The sequence below is a fragment of the Podarcis vaucheri genome, assembly GCF_965113315.1.
Source record: "Podarcis vaucheri genome assembly, chromosome: 18".
NCBI lineage: Eukaryota > Metazoa > Chordata > Lepidosauria > Squamata > Lacertidae > Podarcis > Podarcis vaucheri.
Window position 1 is genome coordinate 7,697,990 of NC_138756.1, and position 16,625 is coordinate 7,714,614.

The window sequence follows — 16,625 nt, forward strand, 5'->3', positions numbered from 1 at the left end:
AATAATAATAATAATAATAATAATAATATATGCTTTAGTAATAAAAAAGAATAGGACAGACAGCTTGGGTCTTGGTCCCACCAGGTGGGAATGTGGAAGAGGGCCTTCTCAGTGGTGGCTCCTCCCAGTAGATGGACAAAAGTGTCTCCTGTTGGGCTTGCGTATGGGGAGGGAAGAGGCCTGAGGCAGAGTCCCAATGGTCAGGGACACAGGTCCAGAAGGCCACACTTGGCTCCCTTGTCTGATCTTCCTCGCCCCTAAAATAGAGGAACTGTCAAGGATTGAAAAGGAGAAAATTCCACTTCGCTATCCCAAGAATATGGCTTCCTTATTTTGGAGTTATTTGATACGGATTATAAAAAAGCTCTTCCTTGAACCGTTCCCAAACGAGCCACTAATGGAGTGATTACAAAATCTATCAAAGCAATCTTAAGATTTACCACCATATGTGTGTGTCTGTGTTATGTGTGTTTGCGTGTCTCTGAAAACATTGCTGGAAGAGACAGAAAGACAGGCTTCCAACTTCCAGCTGAGGTTGGAGCAAGTCTATAAAATCTTGCAACGGAAAACCGGCATCTCTCTTTAAGCATGTTGCTGTAATTTATAGTATGTTTGCTGGCTTGGCCATGAAGGTTTTGAGGCCAGATGTATTATTCCCCGCAGTTCTGGATCGTCGCAATAGTCAAATGACGAACAAAGGAAGAGGATAAGCACATCAACTGAGAGCTGGACCCTAAAGAAGGCTGATCGCCAAAGAATGGATGTTTTTGGATTATGGTGCTGGAGGAGACTCTTGAGAGTCCCATGGACTGCAAGAAGTCCCATGGACTGTTTCATCTTGCGTATTCCATTTCAGCAACAAGTTGTACATTCTTGACAAATTCTTAGTATTGGGTTCTAACAGTTCTGTTTCTAATTTCGTTTTCTCCACCTGAAAGCCAATTTTCCTGTCCTGTTTATAAACCTCCATTATTTGATAATAATGGAGCCAATCTCGTACTTTGAACCACCAATCTTTTGGTCAACAGCCGGATGCACTGACCCACTGCGCCACCCGGCTCCCAAGACTTTGGGAATGCGCGGGATTTAGCCTCGTTGCTTGTTGGAGCTGAGCCAGCCTGGTCTGCCAGGAGCAGCTCAAGGCAAAGACCCCACAAAGCGTGCAAATCAACATTCCTCGCTGGCAGCTGAGAAAGCTATCACAAAGGGGGTGAGAGTTCCCTCCTGCTTGCAGCCTCCCTGTTGGCCGTGGCTGCGGGCAGGGGCATTGGGGTCATTGGGAAAAGAAGGGTGAGCAGGAGCTGAATTCGAGAGACGGAAGCTCTCTTCACCTTCAGTGTGGCACCGTTCAAAGCGCCAACAGTTTCCCCAGTGGAATGGTCTTCTTCTTCTTTGGCGATCCCTCATAGCCAAGTAAGATTGTCTTCCATGTACACGGTCTTAACAGTGAGTCCGTAAGTGACTGTGGAGGCCAATTCTGGATCCACACATCCTTCCACGGTGGGGACATTGGTTTCCGGGAGGGAGTTGATCACGGTGTGGATTTGCCAAGCGTGCCTTCCTCTTAGCATGTTTCTCCCGTTCGTCCTGAGTTCGAGCATCTTCAAAGCCCATGACACCTTTGGTAAAGGCTGTTCTCCAACTGGAACACTCGCAGGCAAGTGTTTCCCAGTTGTCGGTGTTTATACTACCTTTTTTAAGATTTGCCTTGAGACAGTCTTTGAACCTCTTTTGTTGACCACCAGCATCACACTTTCCATTTTTAAGTTTGGAATAGAGGAGTTGCTTCGGAAGACGATCATCAGAACAACATGGCCAGTCCAACAAAGTTGATGTTGAAGAATCATCGCTTCAACACTGATGACCTTTGCTTCATCTAGTACACTGGCATTAGTTCACCTGTCTTCCCAAGTGATGTGTAATTTTTTTCGGAGACACCATTGATGGAATCTTTCGAGGAGTTGGAGATGGCATTGGTCCATGTTTCACAAGCATACAGTAAGTTTGGTAGTACAATAGCTTTGTAAACAAGCATTTTGGTTTCCTTGTGAATGTCTGCACTTCCCTCTGCCCTTCAATTGGGAGAAAGCTGCACTCGCAGAGCTCAGGCGATGCTGGATTTCAGCATCAGTGTTGGCCCTTGTGGAAAGATAACTGCCCAGGTAGGAGAGGTGATTGACACTTTCCAACGTTACACCATTGAGTTGGATTTGTGGCACTGCAGGGGGGGTTGTTTTCTGCATGACTGGCTGGCAGGCAGGCACCTTAAACAACAGGGACAATAAGATTTTGGAAATCAAAAGTTATATTGGTTAAATTCACACAATTTAGCTTTTGCTTGTGTGCAAAATCGTGTAGAAATCATTGAAAATTATTGCAAAGTGCTTGCAGTTAGATTTATTATTATTTGTATTATTCATTACCTGAGATGTTCAGAAGGTAAAATGGTATTACTTTGGTTTTCTGAAAGCAATGTCCTTCTACATCAAGCGACCAAGCTGAATGTTGCCCAGTCACAAACATAATAGCAGATTTGAATTCCTCACATCCAAAAACGTATTTTTAAGACCCCTCACTGAAGAAATCTGCAAAAAGTAAGTTTCGCCCCCCTAAAATGACAGGGGGCGCTCCCCAGTTTTGCTGGACTCCAAGCTCCGGTTAGAACCAGCCAGGCCAGGGGTGATTGGGACTGAAGTTTTGCAAGATCTGAGAGGCCGCAAATTCCCCACCTCTGGTTTCTTGCTCCAGAGGAGCCGCCTTGTCGCTTGGACAGCGTGGAGAGTTCGGGTTTGGAGGGGAAGCGTTAAAATCTTTTACAAGGTTTGGAGTCCTTGTCCGTCTGCTTCTTGGGTTGTCTCCAGTCCTGACTTTGGGGATTCGTCTTGAGCCTGTAGTGGTCAAAACAGGACAAAAACCAGCTACTACACGTACGCAGAGGCCGGCTCCGGGAATTTCTGGGCCAAATTTCCATGCTAATAAAACACGACACCCAGTGTGATAATCGCTTAGCAAAACCTTTATTGGATGCCTTCTTCCTTCACAAACTGCAGGGCAAGGGCTGTTTACTGGCGCTGCAGAAATGAAGAGAAGGAATTTCTAGCCAAGTCTTGGGACCAGACTTAGGCACCCCAGCTGACCCCAGCTTGCTAGCAGGGTTCCTTTTGCGAAGTATAACTGCACACCAAAATGAAGAATGCCTGTATGTATGTCGCTGAAAGGGTTTAACATTGGAAATTTCCATTATAGCATGCTGAAGCTCTCTCTAATCTCTAGCTGGGTTGATAAGGAACTGTTGATGTTCTCTGCTGGCCTTCATGTGAGTGTTTAACCTTAGATCATGCGATTAAGGTATTCAGTTGCAAATCTCCATCTTGAAGGGAGTTGCCTGTTGGTCTTTCTCAGGACGTAACAGAAACAACAACGGATGTGATAATATCTCCAGGAGCTGCATAGCCTTAGGCTGGATGCAGACTAATGCAAGCTATGGGGGAGACACAGATTTGAATTTTATTCTGATTGTAATTATGTTACATATACTTAAGAAGAAGTAACTGTGCTTAGATATTATGGAATTATACTACCTTTTTAAAGATTTGCCTTGAGACAGTCTTTGAACCTCTTTTGTTGACCACGAGCATTATGCTTTCCATTTTTAAGTTCGGAATAGAGTAGTTGCTTTGGAAGACGATCATCAGGCATCCGAACAGCATGACCAGTCCAATGAAGTTGATATTGAAGAATCATTGCTTCGACACAGGTGATCTTTGCTTCTTCCAGTACACTGGAAGAGAGAGCCAGTGTGGTCTAGTGGTTAAGAGCGGTGGACTCGCAATCTGGTGAACCGGGTTCGCTTCCCCGCTCCTCCACCTGCAGCTGCTGGGTGACCTTGGGCCAGTCACACTTCTCTGAAGTCTCTCAGCCCCACTCACCTCACAGAGTGTTTGTTGTGGGGGAGGAAGGGGAAGGAGAATGTTAGCCGCTTTGAGACTCCTTCGGGTAGTGATAAAGCGGGATATCAAATCCAAACTCTTCTTCTTCTTCTTACTGAGATGCTGAAACTTTGGCCTGATCTTTATAGAGCAGAAAAGTACCAAGGGCTTATAGCCATGATGACCCACCCTGTTTAAGGACAGCAGGCCTGATGGAGTAGGACAAAAATAAAGAGAGAAAAGTCTATCGCTTCGATGCCATGTTTGCGAGCTTCCCAGAGGCTGCCCACTCTTGGAAACAGGAAACTGGGCCCATGTGTTTTAGGCACGACCATACAAAGCAGCTCTTATCTGCTTCCTCGGCTCTGTTTGCTGCGGCTTTTTCAACCGCAGAGGTGGCGCTGGGAGGTGTCTGCGCTCCCTTCCAATTTGTCAAAAGGAAACCCGTAAAAGCACATCAGTCGTATTGGGGGAAATACCCTTTTCCTCCCCACGGCCGACTTCACACACCCTTGTTTTTGGCAAGCCTCCTGATTGCTCCACATTTGGGGCAGGCGGAAGCAAGTCCCTCGCCCCGTAAACGCAGCCAGTGTCACAGCAAGGAAAACCCTACAGTGCATTTTGAAGACAGGCTTGCCATTTATTCAGGGTTACGCCTGATCCTCTGTTCCAGGGGTCAGCAAACTTTTTCAGCAGGGGGCCGGTCCACTGTCCCTCAGACCTTTTGGGGGGCCAGACTATACTTTGAAAAAATAAATGAATGAATGAATTCCTATGCCCCACAAAGAACCCAGAGACACATTTTAAATAAAAGGACACATTCTACTCATGTAAAAACACCAGGCAGGCCCCACAGATAACCTATTTGTCTACTTGCACTTTGACGTGCTTTCGAACTGCTAGGTTGGCAGGAGCAGGGACCGAGCAACGGGAGCTCACCCCGTCATTGCGGGGATTCGAACCGCCGACCTTCTGATCGGCAAGTCCTAGGCTCTGTGGTTTAACCCACAGCGCCACCCGCATCCCACTGGCATTGGTAGAACCGTGCAAAAATCGCAAGGCACAGGCAAGCTGACCAGGAAGCAAGAAGGAGCTGCAACAGTGGGGTCTGAGTCTTGCCAGCGAGCTCCCTGATGGAGAGGACGCCTTTGCTCATCCTGGATGCAGGATCACGACCCTATTGCAGGGATAAGAGGATTCAGTGCCTCCAAACCCAGGACGGAGAATTTGGGAAGTCTCCCCCTACCCACAAGGTGGCTCGCACCAAGTTTATTTTTCTTCCGCTTCAGGCCTGGCAAGTGCCGATGTCCCAGTAGCCGTCAATGGCAGAGCAGGGTAAAGACAGGTCACCCATGGCAATGTCGTCTCTTCACACTTGGGGAAAGAGGAGCAAGCGGAACAGTCTTGCCCCGAGGATATTGGCAGAGCGGAGGCAGCCCTGCCTTGAACACCTTTTCCAGAACACAACATCGCAGCCTGCCAAAATCTAATGTGTCTCTTGGAGCGCCTTCTTAGTTGCACAAGTCTCTGCAATCTCCCCGATCGAAAGTTCCCTTCCTCTGTTGGCTCGGGGCTTTCAAAGAGTCCGCTCTAAGATTAAGCAATTGGGAGAGAAACCGAACCAAATCACAGCAAGAGAGGACAGCTGCCCACCAGCCCATTGAGGTCAGTGTTGTCGGCACCAACTGGCAACAGCATCCCAGCATCTCAGGCAGAAGACAATGGCAAACCTTCCTGGTGATGTCAAGTTGCTTGTCTTCTGCTGTGTTGTGTACAAACACCCTGTTGATCGCAGCTAAGAAGCTCAAAATATTCACGTTGAATCCTGACAAGACAGAAGTACTGTTTTGGGAGGACAGGGGGCGGGCAGGTGTGGAGGTCTCCCTGGTCCTGAATGGGGTAACTGTGCCCCTGAAGGACCAGGTGCGCAGCCTGGGAGTCATTTTGGACTCATAGCTATCCATGGAGATGCAGGTCAATTTTGTGCCCCGGGCAGCTGTCTACCAGCTCCATCTGGTACGCAGGCTGAGACCCTACCTGCCCGCAGACTGTCTGGCCAGAGTGGTCCATGCTCTGGTTATCTTCCGCTTCAGCTGGCTGGATCTGATGGTTTTGTGGGATGTGAAACACAAGAGCAGTCAAGTACATTCCTAGAGTGAACATGTTTACACATGGGGAGGAATGTTTGTCCAGCCAGCAGGTAAACTTCATGCTTCCTTCTGGGATGGGACAGACTTCCTCTGCATGGGACTGGAGGTGGGTGTGGCCTCACCTGTGCAGGTAATGACAAAAGCACAGGGCAGGGCAGCCATCTCTCTCTTTTTGACCACATGCATCGAAGAAGCAACATCTGCTTAGCCAAAGATGCTCTCTTGGCCAAGAGAGGACAAAGGGACTGTCTCTTTATGGGATAGTTTCCAGGTGTATGTTACTTTTCTAAGATAAGTCTGCCTTCTGGGATCCGATTGTAAACAGAATGTGAGTACAGTGGTACCTCAGGTAACATACGCTTCAGGTTACATATGCTTCAGGTTACAGACTCTGCTAACTAAGAAATAGTACTTTGGGTTAAGAACTTTGCTTCAGGATGAGAACAGAAATCGTGCTCCGGAGGCGCAGTGGCAGCTGGAGGCCCCATTAGCTAAAGTGGTGCTTCAGGTTAACAACGGTTTCAGGTTAAGAACAAACATTCGGAACGAATTAAGTACTTAACCCGAGGTATCACTGTAAACTGTTTTTAAACTTTTATAGAAGATTGTGTCATGTCTTTTAGGAGGGAATAAGGGGGAAATACCAGAACAGTTATTATAGAGGCTTTAGCGAGCCTGAGCAAACGCAACCGCTGTGAGTTTAAAAAGGGGAATGTTACTCTGCTAAATTGTGAACTTGTTAACACAAGTTGGAAAGGCTATAACCAAACAATATACCACCGGTATGAAATTTACAGCATGTAATGCCTTAAGGGAGAATATTATGAAAATGATTTATAGGTGGTACATGACCCCTGTCAAGCTTACAAAAATTTATCATTTGCCCGATAATAAATGTTGGAAATGTAAAGAAACCGAAGGTACTTTTTTTCACCTTTGGTGGACGTGCCCAAAGATTAAGGCTTTCTGGGAAATGATATATAGTGAACTGAAAAAGGTATTTAAATATACCTTCTTGAAGAAACCAGAGGCCTTTCTCCTGGGCATAGTCAGCCAGTTGGTGCCAAAGAAGGATAGAACTTTTTTTATGTATGCTACAACAGCAACAAGAATACTCATCGCAAAGTATTGGAAGACACAAGATCTACCCACTCTGGAAGAATGGCAGATGAAGGTAATGGATTACATGGAACTGGCGGAAATGACTGGCAGAATCCGAAACTAGGGAGGAGAGATGGCGGAAGAAGACTGGAAGAAATTTAAGGACTATCTTGGGAAATATTATAAAATTAGTGAATGTTAGATTGATGTTGGACTGAATCTAAGTGGTTACCAGCTGTAATGATTAAGATAATTGGGGGGGGGGGAGAAGAAAGAAAGGTGTAAAACTAAGTGAAAATTGAGGATGAGGATTTGCTGAATGAATAATTTGAATTGGAATACAAAAAGGGGAGGTATGAGGAGGTCCAAGAAATAAGTTAAAAGAAAATAAGTGAAGGAAATTATATGTTTTTAATTTTTGTATTTTTATTTTTGTTTTTTGTCTTTTTTTGTATAAATTTGGAAAAGTTAATAAATATATTTTTTAAAAAAAAACAACACACCAAACAATATATCCTCTCCTGCGTCTCTGAACATTCCCACAGCATTCTGGAGCCCCGCAACGACACCTGAAGGCCACAGGCTCCTCATGAGGGATTCCCAGTGCCGAGATATTTTGCACTGGCCCTGCCAGAACCACAGTGACCTTCGCGCCAGGAGAGCTCTCATGGGAACATGGTGGGTCTGGTAATGCAGATGAGCTGTAGCAGCGGTGACCTCATGGAAGACTGCCGGGCGATAATTAAAACATGAAATGACTGGCAGAATCCGAGACCAGGGAGAAGAGTTGGTGGAAGAAGATCGGAGGAAGTTTAAAACTTATTTGCAGAAATATTGTAAAATTTTTGAATGCTGACGACATTGAAATGAATTGAAGGGGCTCTAGCAACAAGGTAAAATGTAAGATGGGATCAATAATAGATAAATTAATAGGACATGAATTTGCTGAACCAGTTTTTAAAAGGGATACAAAAATGGGAGACGCGAGGAAGTCAGGAAAATAAGTTAACTAAAGATGAGAAACTAAGAAAGAGGGAATTTTTGTTTTTTCTTTTATATGTGTTTTTTCTTTTTCTATTTTTGTGTTTAATGTATGTATTTTTGTATTTTGTAATTTTGTACCCTTTTCGTTTTTTGTATTTTTCTAAACTTTCCTATTGATAAAACCTAATAAAATATTATTAATAAATAAATAAATAAAACGATTCCCTCCGTCACTTTATAAAAGTGGCCCGGGGCACCCCCACCCCATCCCCTTTGCGGTGTAGCCTTAATGACACAAGCATACCCATGGTTCTCCCGGAGCTGTCAGCGAGGTTTCGCGAAACGCCCCAAGCCAGCTTGGAAGGAAAATCTGTTCGCAAATTTTATTCCCGCTCCCACGTCCCTCTTTGCCATCTTTTAGGGGATTCATCAAGTGTTGTTTCGGTGGATGTTGAAAAATGGACACGTGTACACACCGCTCTCACGCATGGCAAAAGCAGTTGCCGAGTTTGGCTCCTCTACAAATCTTGTCTCTCTTTCCCCTCCTTTTTTTAAACTGACAATACTTTGGAAGCTGTTCGTTTACTCAGGAACGGAAATGAATTGTATACCTTTCCCCCAGTGGAAAAGCAGCACGTGCCCACAACGGCCACCCGAATATTACTTGCTAAAAATTGGTAAACACAAGAAGTACAGTGGTGCCCCGCAAGGCGAATGCCTTGCAAGACGGAAAACTCGCTAGACTAAAGAGTTTTCCGTTTTGGAGGTGCTTCGCAAAACGAATCTCCTATGGGCTTGCTTCGCAAGACGACAATGTCTTGCGAGTTCCTGCGGGGTTTTTTTCCTCCCCCCCCCCCTTTTCTAAGCTGCTAAGCCGCTTATCAGCTGATCCGATCAGCAGATAAGCCACTAAAAGCCGCTAATAGCGCTAATAGCGCTAATCTGCTAATCCTTCAATGGGCTTGCTTTGCAAGACGAAAAAACCGCTAGACGAAGAGAATCACAGAACGGATTCTTTTCGTCTTGCGAGGCACCACTGTACCAACAACGGAAGATTGGCAGATGATGATGATGGACTTTTCAGAGCTAGATGACCTGTCTGGAAGAATCCGCAACCAGAAAGAAGAGGAGTTTCAAGAGGACTGGAGGAAATTCAAGGACTATTTGAATAAATATTGTAATATAAAAAATTAGAAATGACTTGAAAGAAACAAATAGGCCTAGGATAAATTAAGTTATAATTAAATAAATGGGATTCAGAATGTTAAGAAAAGTGAATAAGATGACTATAATTGGAAATTGTTTTAGTTTAACAATGATATTGGAAAGCTGTTACTTTTAAATTACAAGGAAACTGAGAAGGGAGGGATTTGAGGAAGTCAATTAAGATGTTTAAAAAGTTGGATTTGTGAAGAATTAAGTTGTTTCCGTGTGCTGCTCTGGTTTGCCAGAAGCGGCTTAGTCCTGCTGGCCACATGACCCGGAAGCCGTACGCCAGCTCCCTTGGCCAATAAAGCGAGATGAGCGCCGCAACCCCAGAGTCGGACACGACCGGACCTAATGGTCAGCGGTCCCTTTACCTTTATTATAAATTAATTTGGAGATGGTATTCAACACCGGTCAGATTAAATCAAATAAACAAGAAATATTTGGTGTTATGTTGGAAGGGATGCCAGGAAAACAGGGAATTATGTTTACATGTGGTGGGGGTGTAAATATGTACAATTTTTCTGGCAAAAGGTGTTTAAGGAGGTAACAGAAATCACCGGGTTAAAGCTGACCGAAAGTCCAGAGATATCATTATTATCAATTTACGATGGGGTGGAAGGTTCACAGGCTAGTAAGGGCTTGCTCACAAATTTATTGACAGCTGCACAAATTATGATAGCCAGGAAGTGCAAGGGGCCAGCAGAATATAAAATGGAAGAAGGGTATAAAGCGTCGTGGGGTATAGCTATTAACGATAAATTAACATGTGCCGTTAAGGTAAGACGGGGAATATGCAGAAGAAATGATTCTGAGGAGATATGGAAGGTGTCTGTTGAATTTGTACCGTTAAAACAGAAAGGGGCCGTCAAACCATTGCAAAAGGTGTTGAAATTTTGGGAGGCTGGCTAGTTACAACGGAATGGTCTCGGGTCTGTGGCGTGCACATTTTTCTTCTGATTTATTTATGATTATTACTTTGTCAAAAAAGAAAGAAGATAAAACTCAAGTCTGTGGCCACAACTGGGACCTTAACAGGAACGGATTCCATGCTCTTAATTGTGTGCCATTAGCTAATCTCCTGCACACCAGCTCCGTGGAGGCGACCCGAGTTCTAGTCTTACGGAAGTCGGAGAAAATCTCTCTCTCTCTCCTGTTTATCCAGCCCAGGCATCATTTTATAAACCTCTCCCCAAAGTCATATTTCTCCTAACCCCCCGGGATCTTCCATGTAGGGCAAACCATCGATCATGTTGGCTGCTCCACCCCCCTGTGCAATTTTCCACCTCCTTCAGCCCCTTCTTCCACGAGCCAGACTCTCCGGACATCGCCTTCCAAGATGGCCATTGCCAATCTTAGTTGCCTCCCCCTCCCCGGCCCACCCAAAGCCCCTCTTCGTTGTTATTGCTGTGGAAGACCTGGCGGCACTTTCCTGTTTTAAAGAAATAAGATTTATGAGACTCCAAAGATGCTTAATAAAATATTTACAGAGCGTGGCTTTGGATGTGGGAGAGGGGGCCTGGCGCTCTACCCAAACCCTTTCTGCTCCTGCCGCTGTCAGAAATCTGGGTGGCACAAGGCGCGGTAATATAAACGGAACATTTTTCCATTCCCCTAAACTCTATAAATCTTCAGGGCTGTCTAAAGGCACTTTGTTTTCTGGGGAGGGGGAGGACGGAGGAAGGAAGGAAGGAAGGAAGGAAGGAAGGAAGGAAGGAAGGAAGGAAGGAAGGAAGGAAAGACACCTTCACACCTTTTCCAGGGGGTCCACTTCCCTGGCCCCACGGCATTCACGATTCATACTGGAAGCCTAGTGTCTAGTCCTTAAGGTCTGAAAAATTTTGCGGTTCTATAGCTCACTGTCTGACTTGAGCTGTTGCCAGTTCTGAATGCTGCAGTTTGACTGAACGAAGTTCCCCGAATTAGTTCAAAACCCACCCACTCTGAACTACAACTGAAAGTACCGTATTTTTTGCTCTATAAGACGCACCAGACCACAAGACGCACCTAGTTTTTGGAGGAGGGAAACAAGAAAAAAAATATTCAGAATCTCAGAAACCAGAACAGCAAGAGGGATCACTGCGCAGTGAAAGCAGCAATCCCTCTTGCCGTTCTGGCTTCTGGGATAGCTGTGCAGCCTGCATTCGCTCCGTAAGATGCACACACATTTCCCCTTACTTTTTAGGAGGGGAAAAGTGAGTCTTATAGAGCAAAAAATACGGTAATTCCCAGGACTGACCGAATCGAGTTTGTTTGGGGACAGAAGTTCGAACTATTTTGACTTAATCCAGATCAATGGAAGTAAGAGTACCGCTCTATTCTGCCTTGATCAGGCCACACCTGGAATACTGCGTCCAGTTCTGGGCACCACAATTTTAGAAGGATGTTGACAAGCTGGAAGGTGTGCAGAGGAGGGCAAAGGAATTTGTTTATATATTTTTTCAAAATATAATCCGGCCCGCCACATGGTGGACCGGCCCATGGCTGAAAAAGGTTGCTGACCCCTGACCTAAGCAATTGGAAGGATGGACTCTTACCTTTGCACCAAGTGAATGGCGCCAGAGACGGGTGATGGGCTCTCATTCGTCTTGCATCTCACCCTCTTTTGTTGGTGTGCTCTGATTCTGGCTCCCGTCCCGTAAGCAGGAAAGGGGGGAAAGCGATGCAATGGATGGAAAGGATGAGTTGATTTCGGGAAAGGATCCTTGAGCTTGCCGGGTGCAGCCGACATCACTCGTAGTGGCGCAGCAATGAAACTGCTGCCACATTGGCAGAGCTAAGCAGGGTCCAGTGTGGTTTCGAATTGGATGGGAGACCGCGTGTTGAGATTCCGTTGGACTAGTTGACTCTTCCAAATATGATTCTATGCCCCTCGGGGTCCTTTCCAAATCTACAATTGTCTGCCCCTGGAATCTGGTGTTTCCATTGTCCTGCTTGGAAGCAGTAGGGAGAGAAAGTGTTTTTTTTCCCCTTCACTAGGTTGGCATGCAAAAGGAAGCTTTGCAGATCTCAGGGCTGTGGGAATGTTCAGGGATGCAGGAGAGGATATATTGTTTGCTTATAGCCTTTCCAACTTGTGTTAACAAGTTCACAGTTTAGCAGAGTAACATTCCCCCTTTTAAACTTGCAGTGGACGCGTTTGCTCAGGCTTGCTAAGGCCTCTATAATAACTGTTCTGGTAAAGGTAAAGGGACCCCTGACCATTAGGTCCAGTCGTGGCCGACTCTGGGGTTGCGGCACTCATCTCACTTTATTGGCCGAGGGAGCCGGCGTACAGCTTCCGGGTCATGTGGCCAGCAGGACTAAGCCGCTTCTGGCGAACCAGAGCAGTGCACAGAAACGCCGTTTACCTTCCCGCTGGAGTGGTACCTATTTATCTACTTGCACTTTGAGGTGCTTTCGAACTGCTAGGTGGGCAGGAGCAGGGACCGAGCAACGGGAGCTCACCCCGTCGCGGGGATTCAAACCACCGACCTAGGCAAGTCCTAGGCTCTGGGGTTTAACCCACAGCGCCACCCGCGTCCCTTAACTGTTGTGGTATTTTCCCCTTATTCCCTCATAAAAGATAAGACACGACACAGTCTTCTATAAAAGTATAAAAAGAGTTTACTCACATTCTGTTCACAATCGGATCCCAGAAGGCAGACTTAGCTTAGAAAAGTAACATACACCTGGAAACTATCCCATAAAGAGACAGTCCCTTTGTCCTCTCTTGGCCAAGAGAGCATCTTTGGCTAAGCAGATGTTGCGTCTTCGATGCATGTAGTCAAAAAGAGAGAGATGGCCGCACTGCCCTGTGCTATTGTCATTACCTGCACAGGTGAGGCTATGCCCACCTCTAGTCCCATGCAGAGGAAGTCTGTCCCAGCCCAGAAGGAACAGGAAGTTTATCTGCTGGCTGGACAAACGTTCCTCCCCCTGTGTAAACATGTTCAATCTAGGAATGTACTTGACTGCTCTTGTGTTTCACATCCCACAAAACCATCAGATCCAGCCAGCTGAAGCGGAAGATAACCAGAGCATGGACCACTCTGGCCAGACAGTCTGCGGGCAGGTAGGGTCTCAGCCTGCGTACCAGATGGAGCTGGTAGACAGCTGCCAGGGGCACATAATTGACCTGCACCTCCATGGGTAGCTATGAGTCCAAAATGACTTTCAGGCTGCGCACCTGGTCCTTCAGGGGCACAGTTACCCCATTCAGGACCAGGGAGTCCCCCACACCTGCCCGCCCCCTGTCCTCCCAAAACAGTACTTCTGTCTTGTCAGGATTCAACCTCAATCTGTGGAGCTTCTTAGCTGCGATCAACAGGGTGTTTGTACACAACACAGCAGAAGACAAGCAACTCGACATCACCAGGAAGGTTTGCCATTGTCTTCTGCCTGAGCTGCTGGGATGCTGTTGCCAGTTGGTGCCGACAACACTGACCTCAATGGGCTGGTGGGCAGCTGTCCTCTCTCGCTGTGATTCGGTTCGTTTTCTCTCCCACTTGCTTAAGCTTAGAGCGGACTCTTGGAAAGCCCCGAGCCAACAGAGGAAGGAAACTGTCAGGGAACTGACATCAGAGCAACAGGAGAGGCTCTCTGATTCTGCAGGGGAAGGTACCAGCAACAGGGGGAGACACAGCTTGATAGAGGGGGAAAGAAATCAGCGTAACACCAAGGATCCAGGAGAGCAAATGGGGGAAGAGGGGGAAGGGCTCCGGGATTCTTCCTTGGAAGTCAGCGAGGAGAGCACTGGTCCTCCGCTACCCACGCCCTCCCTGCGCAGAAGACTCCCGCGCAATGAGAGGCGGAGACAATTGGGTGTCAAACAGCTTTTATGCTGGAAAAGGTTTAAGAAACGCCCACAGACAGATTCTGCTAGCGACTGAGGCAGCCACGCGGAGATGGGCTGTGCAGTCAGGACGGTTTAACCCAGGCAGTTAAGCTCCCAAACGGGGACAGTTTACGCACGAGCAACTCCAAACCACTACAGAAACCTTCGATCGGGGAGATTGGAGAGACTCTAGGAATGTTGTACTTGACTGCTCTTGTGTTTCACATCCCACAGGGGCTACCTTCGTTGGATCTGCTCTGGCAGACCAGCTTCATCGGGTGTCCTCTCTCCACAATTGTCACCTGGGGGCCATTCCCTCAGTGGGAAACACAGGAAGCAGCCGTGCTCTCACTCCACCAGCTTTGCTGGACGCCCAGCTCCTGCCCCTGAATCTCTGGGTTGTGGGTTCGAGCCCCAGCTTGCGCAAAAACAACAACAATACTGTATTGCATGGGGTTGGAGTAGGTGACCCAAACGGTCCTTTCCAACTCTACCATTCTACGGTTCTATAACTGTGCCACCTGGTCAACGGTTTAGAAATCGAGTTTTGATGTTCCTCATCCCTCCCTGTTCCTTTTTCCTCGCGTGTTGTGTGATGATGATGGTGGTGGTGATTATTATTTTCCCCCAGATTGTAAGCCTGTGGGTAGAAACTGTCTTGTTTTGTATGGAAGCGACTCTGGGAGCCTTTTGGAGAGCAGGGGTAAGGTAAAGGTAAAGGGACCCCTGACCATTAGGTCCAGTCGTGACTGACACTGGGGTTGCGGCGCTCATCTCGCTTTATTGGATTAATTGATATGTATATGTATAATCTGGAATACTTAATGTGATTTGGTTGGATTGTTAAAATGGAAAACTTAATAAAAATGATTTTTTAAAAAAAGTTTGTTATTGGTATGAGCTTTCGTGTGCATGCAAATGAAAACGCATACCAATAAGAAACTCTCTAAGGTGCTACTGGAAGGAATGTTTTTTATGTTGTTTCCACTACGGCAGACCAACACGGCTACCTACCTATATTATACATCTCAACTATGAGCTGAAAGAAGCATGGCAGGGTTAACTATGCCCTACTCAAAGTAAAGGTAAAGGGACCCCTGACCATTAGGTCCAGTCGTGGCCAACTCTGGGGTTGCGGCGCTCATCTCGCTTTATTGGCCGAGGGAGCCGGCGTACAGCTTCCGGGTCATGCGGCCAGCAGGACTAAGCCGCTTCTGGCGAACCAGAGCAGTGCATGGAAACGCCGTTTACCTTCCCGCCGGAGCGGTAACTATTGATCTACTTGCACTTTGATGTGCTTTCGAACTGCTAGGTTGGCAGGAGCAGGGACTGAGCAACGGGAGCTCACCCCGTCATTGTGGGGATTCGAACCGCTGACCTTCTGATCGGCAAGTCCTAGGCTCTGTGGTTCAACCCACAGACCCACTGAAATTAACGAACCTCAGTTCTTATCTATGAACTTCAACGACTCTACCCTTGTAGAATGCCACCTGTCAGAGCTGCTACCAGGTCCCAGCTCACATAGGACCACGCCACACAGCGTCCACTTTAAAAGAGTCTTTATTGAGTTACAGGTTTCATTTCCGAACTGCAGCGTGCAGCTCTACACCTTCTGCTCTAGGTCGGCGAAGACCCGTCTGAGTCCCCGCCTCTTGCACACCAGCTTAATACCCTAGCCTTGCTCCACCTCCTTCGCCTCTCCCTACGTCTCTGGGTCCTTCTGCCCCCCTGGGCCTCCTCCCTTCTACTCTCCTCTGACGCTGACCCCCCTGATCCTTCTGCCTCCTTGCGGCGGGCTTTAGGACCTGGCTCACTCTCCGGGCTGCTTACTGCTCCAGCTTCCGCTGCATTTGAACTTGGCGCGCGCGCCCAACTCTCTACTTTCCTCTTAACCGTTGCCTCGCTCTCTGAGGAGGGCGTGACCACCCCTGACTCGTGCCCTCCCTCCTGCTGACAGCCTCCGGAACCCGATGCCTGGCTACCTTCCTCCCTGCTGCTCTCAGTCTTGAGCGTGGGTCCCGACTTCCAGCTGCTGCCGCCCTCAGTTATGAGCGTGGGTCCCGACTTCCAGCTGCTGCTCTCTGAATCTCCTCTGTTCCCTTCCTCCTGGGGTGTCCCCCCGGATCCCCCCCTTGCTCTGCTCACTGGGGCTCCCTTTTGGGAGTCCTCTGACTCACTGCTTAGGCTTGGAGATCTCGGGTCGTCATCATCACTCATTCTCCCTTCGGCTTCCTCCCCCTCGCTCTCTGTTTCCACCCTTCTCTGCGTCTCTGCTTCTGAACCCCTGACATCCATCCCCCCCTCGAAGCCCCCCCTTCCCCCCTCCCCGCTGTCAGGTGTGGGTGCTGGGCGCTCCATCATCATGGGAGGGAATGCTGGATACAGGTCGCTCCCCGTGGGTGGCCGCCAACTGAAGACCTCCGAGTCTTCCCCCTCGCG

The 16,625-nt window shown here is 47.5% G+C and overlaps 1 protein-coding gene across 1 annotated transcript in view; it reads right to left on the minus strand.

Moving 5' to 3' along the window:
- NRTN (neurturin) overlaps window positions 1-16,625 on the minus strand; it is an 89,556-nt gene that overhangs the window by 343 nt on the left and 72,588 nt on the right. The window lies entirely within an intron of this gene.